Source organism: Cryptomeria japonica, chromosome 10 (genome assembly GCF_030272615.1).
Source record: "Cryptomeria japonica chromosome 10, Sugi_1.0, whole genome shotgun sequence".
NCBI lineage: Eukaryota > Viridiplantae > Streptophyta > Pinopsida > Cupressales > Cupressaceae > Cryptomeria > Cryptomeria japonica.
Genome location: NC_081414.1, coordinates 331342091 through 331367214, shown reverse-complemented (window position 1 = coordinate 331367214; position 25124 = coordinate 331342091).

Here is a 25124-nt window from a genome sequence, read left to right as displayed (position 1 = left end):
GGAGATAAGGATAGGTGGATGGATCAGGTTATGGATGAAGAGATGGGGGAACAAGGAGATAAAGAATTGGTAGGATGGATGGATATGACGGGATAAATGATTGGAGGATAGGAATCTTAAGGGAAATGAATAGAAGATAGGGTGATGGGTGGATAAGGGCTAGGATGAGATGAGGGAAGTGGATGGAAAATATGGGGATGGGTGGATAAGGATTATGAAGGGATGCAGAAGGATTACATGGAAGGGAGGCCAAGAGTTGTCCAAAGCATGTATACATGGTGGCCTTTTCTTTTTCTTTTTTATTTTCAAGATCCAAGGAGGATGGAGGAAGTGAACCAGCTAGGATATGATGTATATGGTAGGTAGATGGAGATGGAGGAGGAAATGGCTAGATGGGCAGAAGAACTTGCCCCCAAGTGCAGAGAGAAAAAGGATGAGGGGAATTACGCTTGATGCTTGTTTGCTAGGTTTTCATCATGATACCTGTCCAAGGTGCCTGTTTGCCATGTTTTCACTATTGGACAAATTTTTCTCTTTTTTATTTTTATTTTTTTAGTATTTTCTGATTTTTGGGAGGAAATTCATGGATGGAGCTAAATGAGGATAAGTGGATTTGAAGGATAATATGGATGGGGGACTCAAGCATCAAGTTCCATATCAAGGTATTAGGAGCCCATTTGGAGTGATTGTTGGATGTTGGTACAGCTTTATTAGGAAGAAGTGAATTATGCAAAGGCTTGGATTAGATGGTTTTGATAGGGGATGTAAGGGATGTGGTAGTGACAAGTGTTTGGATGGAAGGAGGTGTTATGCCCTGCATATCTATTCCCCATTAGTTTTCTTGTCTTGAAATATGGGTCCCATGTTTTTGCCTTGTGTTGCTTTTGTTCTTTTGGTTTTTGTTTCTTCACCTCAGAACTCCGAAGTCCCAAGGTCTCTTTTTCCTTGTTTCTTTTCTTTGGCCACCTCGGAACCTCGGACCTCCAGAGTCCCGAGGTCGGTTTCTTTGTCTTCTATTTTGTGTTCTTTACCTCGAAACTCTGAAGTCCTGGAGTCCTGAGGTATGTTTTTTATTTCTTTACCTCAGAACTTCAAAGTCCCGGAGTCTCGAGGTGTGTTGTGTTTGATCCACCCCAAAACTCGGGAACCCCAGAGTCCCGAGGTGGATCCTTGCTTGCTTGCTTTTCTACCTCAGAACCTCAAAACTCTGGAGTCCTAAGGTGGAGTGTTTTGTCTTGTGTCTTTCTGCCGAGGTCCTATTTAAAGCGCTTGTGCAGATAGGTTTGGGAGGGGGTATAAATATGAATAATGAACTTTTAAAGTTCATTTGTGCATTCAGAGCTCTTGTTTCCTTGCTTCCTAACCGTGATCCTCTGAAGTGTCGAGCTTCCTTTTGCATTCTTGGGCATTTTGATTCACCAGGTAGGTGATTTTTCTTGCTCTTTTGGTTGTTTGTAGGTTAGATCTTTTTTTCTTTTTTTTTTCTCTTTCTTGCGGGTTTTGTTTTTGTTTTCTTCTTTTCTCATTTTTTTTGTTTTCTTGTGTGTCCCTACATGCCCTAGTTCCTACCCCGGAGTTCCAGGTTAATTTCTCTTCCCTACCTCGGAACCCCAGAGTTTCGGGGTTTTGTTGAGCTTGCCTTTGATGACCCCGGAACCCTAGAATTCCAGGATTTTGTTGAGCTTGCCTTTGATGACCCCGGAACCCTAGAGTTTTGGATTATTTATTTTTTGTGAGAAAGTGCTATCACCTAACTCGGAACCCTAGAGTTTCGAGGTCTACCTTTTGTAAGTCCTCTTGCTAAAAGTCCTATTGGCTATCTTTTATTTGGCTCGAGAACATGGGATCCCAAGATGAGCCTAAATTTCCTACCCTAGAACCCCAGAGTTTCGGACCCTATTTTAAAAGGGAAAAACTCCCACCCCGGGACTTCGGAACCCCGAAGTCCCAAAGTGAATAAACTTTTTATGTTTTTGATAAGAAACTGATCCTCATTTTCTTCTTACAAGTTTAGGTAGTTAGATGGACTCGTCTTCTAGCAAAATAAGCAAATATATTAATAAACTTCTAGCTACCATGAAATACCACTATCAAGGACAATTCTACTCCTCAAAGTTGGATGATCAAATCAAATGGGTCATTGACACGGAAATTGGCCCTATCAAAATTGAAGATATCAAAACCCAGCTAGATAAGCCAAGATTGGAAGCCCTACATAGGAGAATTAAAATATCAGGCCTAGTGGAGATAGCTATATTTTCACAATCAGTGCAAGCACCAGAATATATAATGACAATTGCTTAGTTCTATGACTTTAGAAAGTGAACTGATGCATAAGGAAAGATAGTTATAGACTTGTCTCTTGACATGTTGGGATTCATGTTCGGTATCCCAACCAGAGATGAGATATTCCTCTTAACTGAAGAGGAGGCCTTAAGGTATGGAATGACAAAGTTACAGCAAACAAAAGGCACATGAATGAAAACTAGTTGGAGGAAGAGAGAAAAATAGGTCTCAAGTCAACAAAGATCTTGAGGGCAGACTTCAAGGAGCCCCAAAGAGACTTGATTATTATGTTGAGTAGGGCCTTTGGCAAGCCTGATTGAAAACATTTCCATCCATGGATGTTCCAGCTTATGACCATTATCCTAATAGGAAAACAACATTTTGATTGGTCGTAGATCCTCTCTAACAACATCTGCAAACAAATGAAGGAAGTCCACCAAACCCAAAAATTCTTTTTCACATCATATGTCATCTGGGTGGCTGCCAGAGCTAGGAAGTTTTTTGGGACTACAAGTAGAGGGTTAGTTAGGGGACGAGGAAGGACAAAAGAAGGTATGGGAATATTATTCCCAACTCCCCCTAGTCAATGCAAAGGCTCATTTCAAAATAATTAATGATGCCTTCATTTTTTCGATAATAATTAAATTAACAGGAGACATAGGATCCCGGATTAGCCTGGAGGCCATGGCTATTATCCAAGAGTGGGCATGTTGGTTTATCCAAAACCCACGCTCTACTTACATTAGGGTCAATGAATTCATGGGGAACCCAATGTTGCTTCCTAGATAGTGCAATGATAGAGTAATTTTGTTGGAATATGTAAGGCAACTTTAGGGCCTCCAATCTCTCTTATCATCAAAGCATAAAATAGGCATTGATTTTTTAGTATCTATTGGATACTTCTCATGCTCAAAGATATAGGTTGCAAAGCTAGCAGAGCCAAAGCTTCAAGATTTGAACCTGAAAGTATGATTACGCTAGGGAATTTTATGATCCCTACAGGAAGCTCAAACAAGCTATGTCCAAGGTATATGAGGGACACAAGCCAAGACTGGAGGATTTTTGGGCCAACCTCCAGGACAGTTTTGAGGTCAGAGAGAAAAAATATAATAGGTTATCTGTGCCATAGATAAGAGATTTTGAAATTGAGACCAATCTCCCTAAAGACCTCAGGGATGATGGACACTTGCTCGATGTGGCTTATAAAGGATTAGAAATTGATAAGATGCCCCTCTCCCCAATAAGGTGGTCTAAGAATGAGGACGTGAATATAGAAAATATTTCTCAAGTGGTCATCAATAGGACCAATAAATGGCTAAGCCAAATGGTAGGGCCAAGTGCCTCCAAGGGAAAATAGGAGTCTACCTTAGGGGTACCTCAGTCAAGGGGTTATAAGGAGTATGCTCGGAAGACAAGATCAAACTCAATAAAGAATACATCTACTAACCCCAATGAAGAAGTGGGGCCCCAAGATAGCAATGAGGACTTATTAAAGAAACTCTAGGAGAAGATGAGGGAGTCTGAGCTATTGAAGAAGGCAACAGACCTTGGAGTGATTGATGGACTAGGAGCAGTACCACTGGCTAAAGTCCTCCCACCAAGGACAACTATAGGGTAGACTACAGGAGAGGGTACCCAGGAGTAGGAGGAAGAAATAGAAATTAGTGAAGATATACCTACTCAACCACCTTCAATAGCTTCCACACAGGATCCAGATACCAATGCCCCTACACCACCACCAGTTAACATACCTGTAGGGTAGCCTGGAGTGCAAGGTTTCAGGTCTAGCACTGAAGGAATAAGAGTTAGGAACATTGAATCTGATTCAGATCAGGAGGGAGAGGATCTTGAGTGGCATCAGCCGCTAGGAGGAAAGAAAGAAGGGGATGCGGTGGAGGACCTATTGAGTGAAATATTAGTTCTAACCCCTCAAGATCAAGAGGACCTCCTCAAGGACATAGCAGTCGAGAAAGATGAGGTGGGGATGGATGATGAAGAAAAGATGTTTGGAGAAGAGGTTAGTGGAAAATTGGGAGAATTACATAGGGAGCATGCTCTCCAAACCAATTTAGCCTGCCAAGTTGTCCCACCTCAAGACCCCGGGCAAACATAGGTAGAGGAAAGAGATGAAGTAGAGGAGTAGGCAGAGGTCCATGTTATAACTACAGATATAGTATCACATCAAGGTGACAAGGATGAAGATATACCGCAATGGCTCAAGTTCACTTTTGAAAAGAAAAAGAGAAAAGCAGAGCTTCCTAAGGTCACTTTGTAACAAGTAATCATAGAGGAGCCACCAAAGGTTAAGAAGACAAAAACCATACATCATCTCTAAAAAAATGGGCTTCGGTGAAGTGATTGTAGATGTGGTCATTCCACTCCAAGATGAGGAACAAACTTCCCCTAAGTATCAAATATCCCAGGTAAATTTGGGTAAACAAACCAAGTGGGGAGAGCTTAATACTCTGGAATTAGCCACAAGTGTTTTCAGGAGGTGTGTAGAGAAAGAAAATACTTCAAACATGGAGCTCAAAGTGCAACTAGGGCAATACAAGAAGCTGCTGATTGAGAGAGCAAACCTCTAGACTCCTGTAGGGCTGACAACTTACCTTCAACCTCATCACTACTAGAGGGAGAAGTGAAGGCACTAGTGGAGGTGAGACGGGTGGCCACTACAGCTAAATCATGGGCCCAAGTAAATTCAGCTAAGATTAGATTATTTCTACAGGATACTATGAAGATATACCGAGAGGCAGTACAGGCAGGCAGAGCTTTAGCTTCTTGTTCTATGTAGTGGGAAAGAAAGCTAAGCATTTTTTAAAAGTTGTTTCAAATTTTGAATAAAGTTTTGCACCTAGGGGAAGAGACAATAATGGAGGAGGACCTCTTAGGAGGAGAGAATTGTGAAAACTTGTAGTCCTATGTGTATATTTTGGAGCTGAAGATTGAAATGTTTCGGCAGTATATGAAGGATATGGCAGAGATTCGGGTCCCTCTCCTCAGAGAAATTTTGAAATATGAGAATTTTGTAAAACATATGCTTGGAGCCTTCGATTTAGGATTAACTAATATCAGAATAAAGGAGCAACAACAAGTTTGAATCAGTGGGATGCATACGAGGTCCAACATTTAGGACCTTTGGCCCAGTTCGATGTCGCCCTCATGGACAGGTACACATACTTGATCACTCAGTGCCAAGAGGTAGTCGATACAGTAAAAGAGTTGGAGGAAGGAAAGAAAGAAACATGCAGATGGAGTTTTGAAAAAGTATAAATTTAGAATTAAACACATAGTTGATCCTCTTGTCCAAGAAGTTGCATGCATAATTAATAATTATAGAGCTTTCATTAAAAAGTGAAGGATGAACATACAATTGCTAAGATAGTAGGGTTTTCGCATGACCCCCAATTTTGTATTTTCAGCTACAGCTCCAACTTAGGTTCCAATTTTGAGAAAAAATTTGCATGACTATGAAAACATGGCTCACCCAACATGGTCTTCATAGTGCTCATGCAACCTCAATTTTGTAGTAGTTAATTGGAGTATTTGTAGACACCTAAAATTAATATTTTATTAATTTAATCCTATCAACATAATTAATTAATTTAATTGTGTTATCCTTATTCCTCTCAAAATCAATTAAATATAATTCCTTATTCCTCTCATAATCAATTAAATATAATTTAATTAATCCTGTCACTATTGTCCAAATATTAATTTATCAAATAAATTAAGTATTCCCCTATTCCTCTAAAGTCCCCTCCAATAATCATTTCCTTTAAACCCACTTAGTTAATTAATTCTAATTAATTAACCTAGTCATGTGATTCCTACAAATCATTTTTCCTAATCTCATTAGCCTAATTAATCCTTCTAGAATCTCTCATATCATGCTTATCATTATCCCTCAATTTTTAATTCCTACTCATGTCACATCAACATTGAGTCTCTCAAAGAAATTCAAATTTCTTTGAATCCCTCAATGCATCCTTATTTTGGAATTTTTAATTCCTCATATTTGAAATTCAAATTTCTCCCCCCTTTTTCCCAAGGAATTTTATGTTCCTATTTATTTTCCCAAGGCACCCTTGATCCATGCCTTCTATCTGAAATTAATCTCAACTCTTCATAATCAAATCAATCTTGGCCCTCCATTGGCCTCATCCAATCTATAAATTGGAGCCTATTCCCCTCACAAATCATCCACTTCTCATGTATTGTCATGCTGCTTATTTCTTCTCTCATCCTCTTCATAATCCTCTATCAAATCCATGCATCCTTAATCCTTCAATCCAAATCCAATCCAACAATCCACTTACCTTGTTGAGAATTTGGAGAGCATTCCACATCCATCAAGAAGGAGCCCATCCAATCAAGTTGAAGAGAGGCGCTATTCAACTTCACCGAAGGCTAAATCCGAGGAAGGGGTAAAATAGCAAAGGTATAAGATGATCTTTTGATGTTTTAGGGTTTTCTTGTATATTTCATTGTCATTTTGATCATTTGACCTCTCATCCCATTTTCCCCTCTTCATCTTGGTATGCCCGGTGTGACCCACATCCCTAAATCTAACATTTTTTGAGTTTTTGTGAGTTTGCAAGTTGTAAGTATCAGAAAAGTGCAAGTGATTGCAAATCAGTGTGAGTGATTCGGGTTCAGCACAACAGACATACCTCTTCGATGCGTGCACAGATGCATCAGTGCAAGCGCAAGTGAACAACGCGACCAAACTTAAAAATTCAACAAAAAAAATCGCGCTTTCATTTTTTTAAAAATTTACTCTCTATTTATCTTTTCGACGCATGCACAGGCGCGTTAGCACAAGCGAATGCATTTTAGTGCGAGGGAAACTGAACCAGCGCAACAATTTTCAAAAAATCTCACCCTCTACAAAATTTTGTTTTTAAATTTGAATTTTAAAATTTAACTGCCAACCTTTTTCCCTATTTTCAATCTTTCAATGCGAGCGCAGACGTTTTGACACGAGAAAGCATGCTTCAGTGCATGCTCAAGCACTTTAGCGTGATTGATCCAGAACAATGCGACAGACAGGTATAAAATCATGATTTCTATTTGTTTTAATTTCTTTTTTCTATTTTTGGTTTCTGCCAACTGCAGTGCGTGCATAGGCGCTTCAACGTGACTAACTGCATTTCAGCGTGTGTGTTGTTTCTACAGGCTAGTGACTACTGATTTTTCTTTTTTTTTTAGTGTTGCAGCTTCTTTGATTGTCCAAGACTTAAGAAACACAAAAAACTACTAATCTGAATTGTTTTGCAGGTTGCCTAGGAGTTCCAACCAAATATTGTATCTTTTCTTAACTAGGCACCTAAATCTAATTAAAGGATAAATGAACCATTGTCTTTTGTGTTTTGTGAAAAGTGTAAAGGTAGGAGAGTATGCTCTCATCTAGCTAGATGATCAGAAATCTAGACCCTCTAAGTTTTTAATGTTTTTTGCATGCTTACCTTTAGCAGGTCTACCCTCCCAACTTCCTCTTTGAGAAGGTAAGAGGGGAACGACCCAAGTGAGTAAAACCTAGACCTGGGGTTCCCAACTCACTATAATAAATAGGCCATTGATGATGAAAGGGTCAATGGTTGGGGCTATATGAGATTTCACTCTCACATTGGATGCTTAGTAGGATCCTAGAGATCTCAATCACGCTTGCATGACTACTAAGTTCTTGGTGCTTTGTTGGGCTATAGGCCTTGATTGCACTTGCACAATTGCAAAGGGTAGCTCCTAATGAGAACTCATACTAAACACCTTGTGTATAGTGGCCAAAAACCTTCTAGTCATTGGTGTAGGAGGTCAGACCTCTGAAGCTGCCCATATTTTTATGGTCCTTAGTAGAGACACAAAGTTTTCCATGAGGAGTTTTCATGGGACTTGATTCTTGGTTGCCCCGAAGAAGTGAGTGTCATGGAAGGGAGCTAGTGGGGTCAAGCATCTAATTTTCTACTCTGGGTAAGCGTGGCTGGGAAACCAATTGGGATCCATTGACTATTGTTCTTACTCACCATAGGATATGTTGTGAAGGAGCATGAGTGTCTTTTGAGTCTAACTTCTTTTGACCATTATGTTTTCTTTACTTGACATCTCTTGCCAAGTCCATCCCCCGCAACCAATCAACCATCCCTCTTTCCAAATTCCATCTTGTCATCATCAAATCTTTAATCCATTTCTATCTATCCAAGAAATTCTCCAATCCCCAATCCACTTTCATCCATTCAAACAATCATCCTTCCTCAGCTAATATTCATTCTTTGTCTAATCCAATCAAATCTCCAAAATTCCAATCAATCAAATCCATCCATCTTCCTAATCTGGTTATCCAATCCAACCAATCAACCAATCTAATCTAATCCAAATCCAATCAAATCCTAATCCAAGGACTAATCCAATCCAATCCAATCCAATCAAATCAAATCAAATCCAACCTAATTCAATCCAATTCAGTCCAATCAAATCCAATCCAATTCAATCCAATTCAATCCAAAATAATCCAATCCAACCTAATCTAATCCAATTCAATCCAATCCATTCAATTAATCAATCAATCCAATCAAATCAGGTCCTAATCCAAGGACCAAGCCAATCAAGCCAAGTCCTAATCCAAGGACCAATCCAATCCAAACCTAATCAAATCTAATCCATCATTATTCCAAGCCAATTCCTAATCCTCATCTTCATAATCTTTCCCCTCCAAAACATATTCATCCAATTCCAATCTAATCCTTCACTCTCAACATGACTACCTAGAATTTAAAATCTTGGTATGAGAAGATGCTCATGGAAATTCATGAACCTGCCTACCAAGTTAATCCCATAATCTCCCACTCACCTATCATACCTTCATCCATCCCATCTCAACACATTACACCCAATCCCAATCTATATCATATCTCTTATCCTTCCTCTGCCTTTGATAAGGAAAATCCATCTTATTCCCCATCCATATATCCATCTTATTCCCCATCCATATCTCCATGTTATCCCTCATCCATATACTCCTCTAATCCAATATGTATACCTCCATCTCCCCCCCATCTACATCCCAATCCCCATCCTTTCATAACACATTCATTACCTCTACTCCCCATCCAAATCCTTTACTCCATAGTCCTCCAATAATTAATCCTAATTCCCCAATCCATTATCCTAATCCTTCATCCAATCCCAATCCTCTATCTAATCCCAATTCTCCATCTAATCCTAATCCTCCAAAATCCATATTGTCTACATCCTCCAAATCCATCATCCATAATCTTATCTAGGACATGCTAGCAAAGGAGACAAAATTCTCACCTCAAAGCAAAGTGGCCAGGTCTCCTCAAGTCCTCCATCCACCCCAATCACCTCCACCTAAAAACAAATCCCAATCCCCCACACTTCATGATACCCCTGTTTCCCCATCTACTCACATCAAAGCTTCCATACCTTCCTCCATCACACAATCCCCACAACTCCAAACATTGAAACCTCTCCATCTCATGATGTATCTCCCTCCACTCCATCTAATGATCCCATCCCCTCCACTTCCTCTCCTAAACATATGATTCCTCTATCATCACATGATCCTCTTCCATCTCATGATCCAATCACCCCTCCCACTCCATCTCATGATACCCTCCCTAGTCAAGATCAAAGTATCCCTTCATCTCCATGTCATGATCCCAATCTATCTAAAGATCCTAATCTTCCTTCCACATCTCATCCCCCTCAAAATGGACTTGCACCTTGTTTCTGAAATAATAAGGGTCCTCAAGATAATGCTCAAGATGTTGGTACATCCTCTATTCCTCATAAATCCAAATTTCCCTCCTACAAATCAAAATCCTGTTATCCCTCATCTTCCGCATCTATTTTGGGACCTTATGTTCCAAAGTTAAACCCTTCATTCCTTCCATCCATTTTGGGCCCCTATGTTCCAATGCTCAATCCTCCATCCCTTCCATCCATATTGGGTCCTTACATCCCTCCATCCACCACTCCATCACCTCAAATAATCCCTAAGCAAGATCAACAAAGGCACACATCCTTGGATGCCTCCCAACACTCTCTTTCCACCATCCCATCCATAAAATCCATCAATCCTTCATCCTCATGCACCCATCCCATTGCTATTGGAAGCAATTTGGATGCCCAATCTAAAAAACATAAAGCTCAAAATCCACAAAAATCAAAGGATCAACATGTCCCCTCCAAACGACATGCCCAAAACAAAAATATGATCTGAAAAAAAGAAAAATTAAAAAGGCCACAAAGGCCCCAAAAGAAAAAGTCAAAAGCTATGTGGATTCCCAAAGAAGCAATGCATCCCAAAGTAAAATCAAAATTGGCATCCAAACTTGCTAATCCAAAAACCCCATCCATTCATAAATCCTCCAATCCTCCATCTAACACTCCTTCATCTTCAAAATCCATTTTGGGTCCTTATGTCCCAAAATCCACCATCCCAACTCCAGCATCCCCTTCTTCTATTTTAGGTCATCATTTCCCAAAATCCACACTCTATCCCCCATCTAATTCAAAACACTCTCCTCCACTACTCCACCACCCTTTAAGGTGTGTGCCAATGTTGATCTTCCACAAATTCTTCAAAAACCCATCCATTATTCACCATCCACTTTTCACAATCCCATTCCATTGGTCCAATCCTTTCCAAATCCTTATCTTCCATCCCCTATCCATTTCATCTCCCCAATTATTGTTACCAACATCTATGAGCATACCTCTAGTTCAAAGAAATACTAAGGGATACCATCTATGGAACTAGATGCTTGAGTACTCCCTTCCTCTTTCTTACATCCACTATCTTCCATATCCACTCATCCTCATCCTTATCCATCCAAACTATTCCAAAAATTTTAAAAAAAAAAAAAAAAGAAAAATTCAAAAAAAAATAAAGAAAAATCTTTTCATCCAATGGTGAAAACCACTTCTTGTGGAGCCTTGGGTAATTACCATGATGAAAACTTGGAAAACAAGCATCATGTGTAATCCCCTCATCCCCTTGCACTCTACACTTGGGGGAAAGCTTCATCCACACAGTCCTCCTGTCCATCTACATCATATCTAAGTCCATTCTCCTTTCCTATATTTGACCTTGACTATCCTATCCATATCCTCCATCTCATATCCCTCATCCTATCAAAATAAATCCTCCATTCCTATCTTTCATCTTGATCATATAAGAAGCAAAATAATGTATATGCATGCATGCTTTGGAGCACACAAGCCTTAAATCCTCTACCATCCATATCCATTACACATTATCCTCCCACCTCATACATCTTTATCCACCATTCATTGAATCCTTAATTCCACTACCTCTAGTGTGGGGCATTGCACTCCTTTGAAGCATAGTCCTTGGGTTTCCATCACCCTACCCTCCAGTTCTCCATATCCTATACATATCAATCCACTCCATCCATTTGTCTCCTATCCAAACAATAACTCCCTCCTTTCATCCATCCATCCTTTTACCAATCCTTGGTTCTCCCTTGTCATTGGTTCCATTCAATCAAATCCTATCCACCAATCCACCCCATCCTATCCAATTTCTAATCCAATCCTATCTCATCCAATCATATTCTCCATCTCTTCCAATTTAATCAATAATCCCATCCCCAATCCAATCCTATTCAATCATCCATCTCCCTTTTCATCCTATCTAATCATTAATCCTTCTTCCAATCCTATCCAATCCATCAAATTGAGCTTTCCCCATCAAACTGAGCTTTCCCATATTGAGCTTACATTGACTAGTGCCTAATCCAAGCACCCATCCATACTTTTCTAATCAAATCCAAGCACCAATCCTCTCATATAAAGACCTTGTGCATCCAACTTGTCTTTTGTCATCCATCAATCAATTCATCACCCTGCCCATCGGGATGCATCCTTCCCTAATCTGATAGTTTATCCAAATCCATGTCCTACTCTTGGCAAGAGATGTCAGTTGGTCATGTGGATATTGTTTGCATGCTTGATCTTTTCACTTTGTTTTAATCTTGTGTCCTAGGACTATACTTGTTAAGGACTGCCTTGATCATCCTATATCTTGGTATGTCTTGGCTTGTGTATAATGGGGCATAGTTTTTATGGCATGGTGTGTTTGAATGTTTTCCTTATACGAACCGACAACCCTACATTAGTGTTTATTAACACTTGCATGATTGTGTACAAGGCAATCCTATTTGACTAAGCATCAGTCCACACCTTGGATCTTCATATCATCCTGGTTCTTATAATCAATGGTGTAGACTATCCATGGAAAAATTAAATCTAGGTTTTCTCTCTATATTTGCTCAACAATAAATCCAATCCATTTATCATTTCTTTATCTCATTTCATTCACAACACACCAACTCATCCTACTTCCCTCTTTCATTATCTTCATCCTTTCATCACTTATAATTCTAATTCCTTTTCGAGAGCATACCCGTGTTCTTCGAACCCACATGTCCTCTCGAGGGGGCATACCACTGCTTCCTCATCATCCTTACTCCTCATCATTCTTCCTCATCTCATGACTGGGGCATCGTGCTACTAGTCCTTATCCTTTTCTTCATCTCATGATTGGGGCATCATGCTACTAGTCCTTATCCTTTTCTTCCACTATGTTTTATTCTTCTTTGATATAGCATCATTTCACGATGCTATATCAAAGAGGGGCAAAATGTAGACACCTAAAATTAATATTTGATTAATTTAAGCCTATCAACATAATTAAATAATTTAATTGTGTTATCCTTATTCCTCTCAGAATCAATTAAATATAATTTAATTAATCTTGTCACTATTGTCCAAATATTAATTTATAAAATAAATTAAGTATTCCCCTATTCCTCTAAAGTCCCCTCCAATAATCATTTCCTCTAAACCCACTCAGTTAATTAATTCTAATTAATTAACCTAGTCACGTGATTCCTACAAATCATTTTTCTTAATCTCATTAGCCTAATTAATTCTTCTAGAATCTCTCATAATCATACTTATTATTATCCCTCAATTTTTAATTCCCACTCATGTCACATCAACATTGAGTCTCTCAAAGAAATTTAAATTTCTTTGAATCCCTCAATGCATCCTTATTTTGGAATTTTTAATTCTTCATATTTGAAATTCAAATTTATCCCCCCCTTTTCCCAAGGAATTTTATATTCTTGTTTATTTTCCCAAGGCACCCTTGATCCATGCCTTCTATCTAAAATCAATCTCAACCCTTCATAATAAAATCAAACTTGGCCCTCCATTGGCCTCATCCAATCTATAAATTGGAGCCTATTCCCCTCACAAATCATCCACTTCTCATGCATTGTCATGCCACCTATTTCTTCTCTCATCCTCTTCATAATCCTCTATCAAATCCATGCATCCTTAATCTTTTAGTCCAAATCCAATCCAACAATCCTCTTACCTTGTTGAGCATTTGGAGAGCATTCCACATTCATCAAGAAGGAGCCCATCCAATCAAGTTGAAGAGAGGCACTATTCAACTTCACCGAAGGATAAATCCGAGGAAGAGGTAAAATAGCAAAGGTATAAGATGATCTTTTGATGTTTTAGGGTTTTCTTATTTATTTCATTGTCATTTTGATCATTTTACCTCTCATCCCGTTTTCCCCTCTTTAGTATCAAGGCAGAAACTTGCAAGTTAACTGCAACTCCTAGTGTGAGTTCTTAATTTAGGTTAGATTTATTTCCTAGATAATAAGGCAAAAAACTTCTATAAATTGAGAATTTGGATTTATTTGAAAGGGTTCCCAAATTGATGATTTGTGGCCCACTTAAAGATTTTTAGAGTATTTTGCAGATTGTTAAGAAGTTGAGTTATGTCTATTACACATTCATTGAGATTAATACAAGAAGCAGCTTGTAGATTACCTAATCTACCTCTATATTCTACGAAATTGTTTTGTGTAATCTGGTAATGTCTATTATTTGGAGTTAGCAATGTGGTTTGATCTTTTTGTTTATTACTTAATGAATCATATTGGGCATGTCAGTGGTGTATTAGAATTATTATGATAGGCCGTATTGTTGGTGATTTTATTTCATAGGTTTGTAAAATTGATAATTTTGCAGGTTTACTGGAGTCCGTTATTGAATGCTAACTTGGATAATATTTGATAATTTATTAGATTGTAGGGAACAAACTGAGTAGTTCATTAAGTTGTTATCATATTGGTTTCATTGTTATTTTCTTGTTTCCCTAATCTATCTTTTGCATTTTATTTTCCAGAGAATCCTAAATTTTAAAATACAAAAAAAAGGAAGTTTGACCATTAATAACCAACATGATTAGTTTCAACCAACATGCCCCTTAACAGGTATAGCTACATCAACCATTGGGTTGTCCATCACCATCATGACCCGACTATAGAGACCTTGGAGTAGTGAGTCTTCCAAAGCTTATTACTTTTCAGGAGAGGTGGTGAGTGTTTACATTGGCTGCTTGACTATTGGTAGGTGTGTCAAAGTGGTTGTCAACAGGAGGTAAAGTGAGTGTGATGGGGGGGATTTGTCAAGACCAACATTGGCACATGTTGTGAAGGATGTGGGATGAGCAGAGAAGAGATGGATGTAGCATGTGAATATGATGGAGGCATTATGATAGGTAGCTTTGGGACATAGGAACCCAAAATAGATTTAGGAGAAGGAGGGGGAGACTGTTTAGCTGGTGGACTACCAACTTTGGATGCTATTGCAGGTTTTTCTTTTGGATGCATTGCTTCTTTTTTCTTTGGAATCCACATTGTTTCTGATTTTTCTTTAGTGGGCCTTTGCAGCCTTTGGGATTCATTTCATTTTTGTATCAGCTTTTGCTTTGTGGGATCATGTCTTTTGAGTGGACATGGTCACCTTTATATTATTATGGATGTGTATCTTTATGCATTTTTTTTTTGGCATCCAAATTGTTCCGAACAGCATTGGAAGGAGTGTGTGAACATGTAGGAGATGGAGGGAATATAAGTGAATTGATGGAGCTAGGATGTTGGATGGAATGAGGTGATATGTGCCTTTGTCGATCCTAATTGGGAATGAAAGGACTAGTATGTTTATGATGAGTGATGGAGATATGGGATTTGTGTATGGAGGGACGAGTAGGAGATGAGGCATGGGATTTTGGGATATAAGGGCCCAAAATTGATTTAGCATGTGGGGGATATATGAAGGTAGATTTTGGGATATAGGGACCCAAGATGGATTCAAATGATGAAGGAGGAAGATAGATGGTTGTTTTAGCTTTATACGATGGAGGAGGGGGGATGGCAATAAATAATTTGGAGGAACGATTGGGAGATGCAATGGTGTGTTTGAAAGTATACCTAGATTTTGCATTAGTTGTTCCAAAAAATTTATTTGAAGTTTCTTGGGATATGTAACCAAGACCATGAGATCATGTATGTGCTTTGACATGGATGGGCTCCAAAGTACCTTGCTCATGTAGGCCTAAGCCTTTTCCTTGATAGTTCATTTCTTTTAGCATCTTATCTAAAGTAGGATACTTGTTCTTTGGATAACAAGATGTGAGTCCTTTATCAAATGGAGGAGAATGGGTGGTGTATATGGGATGTTCTTCTACTACGAGTGAACTGCCATGGATGAATGTAAGTGAACCAAGGGGATAAAGTGATAGTGGTGGGATGGTTTGGATAAGAGGAGATGGAGGATCAAGAAGTGAAGTATATGGGACAGGAGGATCTTGACTTGGAATAGGGGATGATAGTTGATCTTGAGATGAAGGGGATGGAATGGTAGGATCTTGACTTAGAATAGGGGATGATAGGGGATCTTGAGATGAAGGGGATGGAATGGTAGGATCTTGACTTGGATCAATAATTTTTTAACATGCTCTAGAACAAGATCTTAGAATGATGGGATTAGTGTGGATGGTGTGAAAAGAGGTGAGTGGTAGACTCTTCAGATGGAATGGATGGAAGGATGGGAGATTTAGTGACTTGGGTAGATGGAGTGGATGGAAGGATGAGAGGTTCATTAATTGGGGGAGATGGAGTGGATGGAAGGAAAAGAGGTTCATTAATTGGGGGAGATGGAGTGGATGTAAGGATGAGAGGTTCTTCAACTAGGAGAGATGGAGTGGATGGAAGGATGAGAGGTTCTTCAATTGGGAGAGATGGAGTGGATGGAAGGGTGAGAGATTCTTTAGTTGGGGGAGATGAAGTGGATGGAAGGATAAGAGGTTCTTCATCTAGGAGTGATGGAGTGGATGGAAGGATGGGAGATTCTTCAATTTGGATAGTTGGAGTGGATGGAAGGATGAGAGGTTATTTATCTGGAGGAGATGGAGTGGATGGAAGGATGATAGATTCATCAACTGGGAGAGATGGAGTGGATGGAAGGATGGGAGATTCATCAACTAGGAGGGATGGAATGGATGGAAGGATGAGAGGTTCATCAAGTAGGAGAGATGGAATGGATGGAAGGATGAGAGGTTCTTCAATTAGGATAGCTAGAGTGGATGGAAGGATGAGAGGTTCTTCAACTGGGATAGATGGAGTGGATGGAAGATAGGAGGTGGGAGAGAAATAATAGGTATGGGAGTTCAAAGTAAATTTGGTGGATTGAGATAAGCTGGGATGGACAAAGGTGGACTAAGGTAGGATGAAGTGGATGGCGGAGGATTGCAATAGGATGAAATGGATGAAGGTGGACTAAGGTAGGATTAAGTGGATGGTGGAGGATTGCAATAGGATGAAATTACTTAAGGTGGACTAAGGTAGGATGAAGTGGATTGTAAGCTGAGATACAATTGGGGAGTGTGACTAGTGCCACTTGCCAATTCATGAATGTTCATCACAACAGTGGATGAAGGCGGTGCCTGTAGATAACTAAATCGCGGTTGTGAAATAACAGGTTGTGATGTTACTTGAGATTGATATTGTGGAGCACTAACCACTTGTGGCATAGATTGGACGGGTGGGGGCATAGATGATAATGGCATTGTATAATTCATGCCCCTAATGACAATTTGTGTGACAAGTGATGGTGGATTAGGATCAGATGAAGGATTGATATAGCTTGGAAGATTAGAATTGGATGGAGAAGTGAGATAAGATTGTAATGTGACTTGGAGATCTATCTCATCGGGTTGATCAACCATACCCTCACCATCATCGACATAGGGTGAAGTGGAAGAAAATGAGGGATGACCATACTCATCATAGTAGGATTGAGACATGACTTGGACATTTGTGTCATCAGGTTGATCAACCATACCCTCATCATCATCGATATAGGGTGAAGTGGAAGAAAATGAAGGATGACCAAACTCATCATAATAAAATTGTAACATGACGATTAGTTAATGAGTTGGAAAGATGAAAGATGAGAATGGATCATAGACCAAAGCTCAAAAGAGGATAAATGATGAGCTCAGACTAGGATGGGGACTGGCATTTGATGAAGTTGGAAGGAGGATGAATTTTAATGTTTACTTTTGGATGGCTGATGTTCGGATTGATAAGCTAGGAAGAAGGAAAGGATTACACAAATTGGGTGATGAGAGGTGATAATGGATGATAGTGATGATGAAATAACCAAGATGATGATAACTAAGGTGACAACTACCAACTAAGATGATAAAAGCGACCATGCAAGTCAAGACCCTAGTGGACGATAATAATGACATAAGCTAGAACCCAAATTGGAATGCAAAAGCGAAGAGCCAAAGAGATCGAGAGTGAACTAACCAACCAAAGACAACACTTTGCTAGTGCAACAACATCTAAGACTCAGAATACACAAGAATAGATACTGACTACTGAAAACTCAAGAGATTTCTAACATGATGCAGACAACACTTTGGCAACATAATGACGTCTAAGACCAAGATCACAAAGATAATGAACAACTAAAGAATCAAGTATTTTCTAAGGCAACGCGGATAGCATAACCACAACGTAATGACGTCTAAGAACAAGATCATGAAAGATAGGTGTAAACTGTTGATAGATCAAGAAATTTATAAGGTAATGCAGATAGCATAATGACAACACAATGACATCTAAGACTGAGATCACCAAAGATAGACCCTAACTGTTGGGGAAACGTAAGATTGCAAATCAATGAAACAGAAATCCAGTAGTATAATGAGACTAAACTGACAAATCAGGACAAAACAAAGTAAAACTTGCTATAATAGGCCACAAACCCTCCAAAACAAGGCGTGAACCCACCAGAACAAGGTGTAGAATCACTATAACAAGAATGGCAAGCTTCAAACTGACTAAAAATGCTTGAACAACATAACAACACTTAAAAATGCAAACCCATTGTTTCATGGTGCAAACCCTCTGTTTCAGGGCTTCAAAAATGGTAAAAAGCTAACCCACTGTTTCAGGGTACAAACCTGCTGGAACAGGGTGACAAACACGGTAAAAAACAAACTCGTTGTTTTAGGGTGCAAACCTAGTGGAATAGGGTAACCATTCACTACAAAAGTGAACTCACTTTTTTAGGTGCAAACCTACTAGAACAAGGAGCAAACCCGCTAGTTTGAAATGCAAACCTGCTGGATGATAGAATGACAGTGACTGTGCTAAGTATGTCACTTCTGGCTCAAATTTGATAGTATTCCCGCTAGAATATGACTACAAACCCACTATAATAGACCACGAACCCGCTAGAACTAACTTCAAACCTACTAGACTGATATTTTGATAAAAGACTTGACACCAAAAACAACAAGCATGAAGATTTGAGCATAAAATAGATAAAAACCAGTTAAATACACCATTGTGGATATTCAAATGATAGTATCTGTTAAATCTCCTTTCCAAAATACCACAGTCAACTAGAAAGATAGAAGCCTGACAGCACTAGCTCCACTCTCAGCACACACTTCTCAGGCATGCCAAGCTTCAAATTCCTAGGTAATCACTTCTCAGTGAATTTTTTATCTCTAATTGAGGTGTACATGAGGAGTATCTTCGGTATGCGCGTATCACAACACCTAAGTCAACACATAGAAGGATTTTTGGCTACTAAAAATAGTTTGGCTCGTAGTGGGGGAACTTTTAGGGTGAATCAAGTAGTCATGCATGTGGTGGATAGCTCATTTAAGAGATATCCCAGCCCATAGAACACGAATTTTATGCATCTACCACACAAGATCCAGGGGATTTTGACTTGCATCAAGACCGCAAAGGTATTTGCATAATGATACGAAGGGAAACCATTGGTATGACACAACATTACCAATTGATTTATAACTTTTGCTAAAATCACAAATATTTATATAGCAAACTAAAAGAAAGTACCGCTTGGGTCATTCTCCCCTCACTCAGCCTTATAGGCTACTTGGGGGGACAGGCCCTCCTACTTAGAAAGTAAAAATTGAGTGTCGCTAAAACTTTTCTCTTCCACCTATGACCACGAGAGCCAGAGGGAGAGGATGTTAGGTCCCGGAGACAACTGAGAGGGGGGGTGAATCGTCTAATAAATTCAAACAAAAACTACTTAACCAACTTAAATGCTTAATATCGGTAAACCAGTCATTTATATCGATAGATAGTTTTATCAGTTAATTTCAGTACCGGTAAAGATTAATCCATGAAACAGAAAGACAAAGTCATCCATAACACATAGCACCAATATTTGTACGTGGAAACCCTATAAGGGGAAAAAACACGGTGGGAAACCTTACCCACAATCAGATGATACTATTGCAGATATTAAGTGTATACAAATGGGGTCTGCACATGCAGAAAGGCCAAGTGCTTAGAGCTCACTGCTTAAACACAAATAGGAGTCGCATTGACTACAATTGGATGGTTAAATCCAATTAGGATGTACTGCTCAAATTAGCATCTTTCTATGTTGGATTCAGTACCAGTGTAGTTCTGATTGTCTTCACAAAAACCCTCCTTCAACCTTCAAATGATGTCTGCGTGTATAGCTCTGCTTATTCTCACATATACCTTCACACAATTCTTTTTCGCATTTTTCCTTTGATCTTAAAAATAAGATCTTACATTTATATCATAACCTAAGACCAATTTTAGTAGGTTGGCTCTAAAGGATTTTATAATAAAATCAATTTACAAATAAAACAATATCCGATGCAATAACCGATTCAACATGTTGGCTCAATGCACTTACAACATTAATAAAACATCTCCATAGCGTGTCGTGCTGATCTGGAATAGATAAGCCTGTCAGTGAATGATCCAGACCTATTTGCCGGTAACAGAAAATATGCAAATACAAATATGCCAATGAATAAATCTCCAAGACAAAGTGTCCAAACGATGTCTTCGACATAACGAGGTGTTTTCCATGCCATTCTAGGTGTTGGTGAATGTTATATCCTGTCGATGTACCAGATACTGATGACTATGCATAAGTCACTTGCTTGTCGGTGAACATTGCCAATTCATCAAAGTGCCAGAGTTGATAAGTGATAGTAGATGTTGACATCAATGACAAAAGCAAAATACCAACAATCTCCCCCTTTGGCATTGATGGCAACACAAGATGAAAAAACCATCAAAGTGCCAAAACAGAAATGCCAAATACCAAAAACCAACAATCTCCCAAAAAGAGATCATAACCAGAAATCAAAATTCAGATATAAACAATCTCTCCCCAAAGTAACAATCTCTCCCCCTAGGAGTGAAATGTGCTTTTCTTGTGTTTTTCCATGCCATTCTCTCCCCCTTTGACATCAAATACCAAAGTCAATACAAAACCAGATGTAAATACAAAATACCAACTAATTCAGTATACCAACTACTCCCCCTGAGAAGTAGCTTCCTCATCAAAGTCGGAATAAAATATTTCTTTGTTAATTCTGTCGGTTGATGACAAACATCAACTGTCTAAGTCTCTACTGGTGGAGGTATGACACCAAGATGGTCTCTAAGATATTCAAAGGTCTCCTTAGGTAGAGGTTTAGTGAAATTATCTACAATCTACTCTTTAGTATTCACATAAACCAGTTTTACTACCTTTGTTTCAACATTCTCCCTTAGAAAATTTAGTTTGATAGAAACATGTTTAACTTTAGAATGTAATACCAGATTCTTAGATATATCAATTGTTGCAGTGTTGTCACAATAGATAGTTATGGGTTCCTTGCATTTTACCTTTATATCCTTCAACATTTGTTTAAGCCATAATACCTGTGTACAGTTAGTTGTTGCTGCAACATATTCTGATTCAGCTGTTGATAAAGATGTACAACTTTGTTTCTTACTCAACCAATAAATTAATCTGCTACCAAGAAAAAATGCTCCTCCGATGGTGCTTTTTCTATCATCCACATCTCCTGCCCAATTTGCATCTGTATATGCACATAATTCAAAGTTTTCATCTCTAGGATACCATAATCCAAGATTTGTAGTGCCTTGTAAGTACCGAAAAATTATTTTGACTGTTGATTCATGATTTTCTCTAGGATTACTCTGAAATCTTGAAACAATACATACTGCATTCATAATATCAGGTCTTATTTGTGTCAAATATAGTAAACCTCCTATCATAGATTTGTACCTAGTCAAATTAACAGGTGTTGATTCATCTCTCAGTGATAATTTGCCATTTGTAGTCATAGGTGTGCTTACCAGTTTGGATTGACTTGATAATATACATTTATCAGTCTGTGAAATCTGCAATCCTAAAAAGAATTTTATTTCTCCAATCATAGACCTTTCAAACTCTTGTTGCATTTCAATAGAAAAGTCTTTATATAATCCATCTTCTCCTCCAAAGATTATATCATCAACAAAAACTTCTATAACCAAGATGTCATCATCAGTCACTTTATAATATAAGTGGTTGTCAGCATTACCTTTAGAAAAACCAATCTTCAAAAGATACTTATCCAATCTTTCATACCAAGCTCTTGGAGCTTGCTTCAACCCATACAAAGCTTTCATTAACCTGCAAACCATATCTTTGTTATCTGTCAAAGAAAATACATCAGGTTGTTCAATGTAAACTTATTCTTCAAGATCTCCATTCAGAAATGCACATTTAATATCCATTTGATATACTTTATAGTTCTTGTGTGCTGCAAAAGCTAAGAATAATCTAACTACCTCAATTCTAGCTACCGGTGCAAAGATTTCATTATAATCAATTCCTTCTTTCTGAGAATATCCCTTACACACTGGTCTTTCTTTATTCATGATTACCTTACCATCTTCATTAAGTTTGTTTCTAAATACCCATTTTGTTCCAATCACATTTTTGTCTTTAGGCCGGGGAACTAATGTCCATGTGTTATTTTTCTCAATTTGTTCTAGTTCCTCTTCCATAGCTTTAATCTAGTGTTTATCTTCACATGCCTCATTAATTGATGATGCTTCAGTTTGAGAAATAAGACATACCTCTTCATTTTCCAGTCTTCCTCTTGTCATAACTCCTTTATACTTGTTCCCAATTATCTAATCTTCAGAGTAATTCAGTCTTACATACCGGGGTGTCTTCGTTTGCTGTTGTTCATCAGTTACTGTGGAATTTTGAGATGATACCGGTGTAATTGGATCTTCATTTTTTACCGATGGGTTAAATGTAGGTTCATTTGTTAGAATCTCTATTGCTGATTCAGAGTCTATATACCTTGAAGCTCCTCTGAATTGTTCATCAATCTTCACATTTCTACTTTCAATAATTTTCTGCAATCTCTTGTTAAAACATCTATATGTCTTTCTCTTAGATGAATAACCAAGAAATATTCCTTCATCACTTCTAGGATCAAATTTTCCAATGTACTCATCTCTTCTAATATAGCATTTACTTCCAAATATTCTAAAATATTTAAGAGTGGGAGTAATACCAAACCATAGTTCATGAGGGGTCTTACCAGTGTCTCCTTTGATGTGAACTTTGTTGAACATGTAGACCATTGTGCTTACTGCCTCTCTCCAATATACATGTGGTAGATTTGCTTCAGATAACATACGTCTAGCTGCATCCAAGATAGTTTTGTTTTTCCTTTCAACGACTCCATTCTGCTATGGTGTTTGGGGTGCTGATAATTGTCTTTTGATTCCATTCACTTCACAAAATGCATTAAATTCCTTAGATGTAAATTCTCCTCCTTGATCTGATCTCAGACATTTGATTTTCTTACCAGTTTCATTCTATAAAATTGCTTTGAATAGTTTGAATTTCCCAAGTGCTTCTGATTTTTCTCTGAGAAAAGTAACCCAACACATTCTAGAATAGTCATCAATGATTAGCATGAAATATCTATCACCTTGTAAACTTTTAGTTCTAGCTGGACCACATAAATCAGTATGAATTAAGTCAAGAGCATTATTGGATTTTTCTGGAATACTTTTAAAAGTTGCTCTAACTTGTTTTCCAGATTGACATTCCTTACATACCGGATTGTGAGGTTTGACAATCTTAGGTAAATCTCTAACTGCCTTAGTAGTACTGATTTTTACCATGCAATCAAAATTTACATGACAGAGTCTCCTATGCCATAGCCAACTTTCATCAATATGTGCAATCAATCGTGTCTTTTCACTGTTATTCAAATGAAAGATGCTACCTCTAGTTTGATTACCGGTTGCAATTTCCAAACCATTCTGTTCATAATTTTGCATTTGACATTCTTGAATTGTAACTGAAATCCTTTCTCAACTAACTGACCAACACTCAAAAGATTATGCTTTAAACCTTCCACATAGTAAACATTGTTTGTATTATGCTTACCATCAAGAGATATTGTACCTTTACCTTTGATCAAACAAGCTTTATCATCTCCAAATCTTACTAAGCCTCCATTATATTCTTGAAAAGTCAAGAATTTGCTTCTATCACCAGTCATATGATGTGAGCATCCTGAATCAATGATCCATTCATCCTTAACTTCAACTTTAGCTACCAAGGCCTGTTCTACCGGTTGAACAGTAGGTTCCGATTGATCTTCTATTATAGAAACAAAAACCTATCCATTATTTGTCGGATCTTCATCAGAATCATCAGTGACTCCTTCATCAGCGAGATAACAGGATTTATCTTTATTCTTCTTAAATTTGTATCTCTGATATTCAGGGATAGGCTTGTATGTTCTCCTAGCTTCTTCTCTTAGTCTAGCATGTTTGTCAGGGCATCTAGAAGCCATATGACCAATCTTATTATAGTTGAAACATTTAAAGGGTTCTTTACCTTCATACTTACTTCCAACTGGACCTTTAGGCATTTTTCTTGCAAATAGTGCTTCAAGTTCTTCAAGTTCTTCATTTTCTCTCCTCCTTTCCTCAAGTTCTCTTGCATAAAAATCTTTACAATCAGACTTGTCAAATGATGGTGTGGATGATGTTGATGCCTTCAAAGTTAAATCTTTCTTTATAGTAGCAACAGGACCAAATTCCACAATTTCAAAAGCTGAAAGTTTTCCAATCAATGTATCCCCAGTTACTGATGTATTAGGCATTGTTCTTAACTCATTTATAGTAGTAACCTTCATTGTATATGCCAATGGAAATCCTCTTAAAACTTTTGAAACAATTTCATCTTCACTTAAGGTTCCTTCACAACATTTAATACCCAAAACAATTTCATTAACTCTTTCCATAAAAGCATAAATCCTTTCATCTTCTTCCATTTTTAGATTTTCATACCTGACCCAGAAGCTTTCAAGTTTTGCAATTTTGACTATGGAATCTCCTTCATTCAGTGTTTCCAAATGATCCCAAATAGCTTTAGCAATAGACCTATCTGATAATCCCATGATTTGCTGATATGTTAATGTGCTCAAAAGTGCTTCTCTTGCTTTGCAATCATTTTCTTCATCTTTAGCCAAGTTTGGTGGATTAGGTTGACTGGTTGTAGGAGTTGTATAGCCA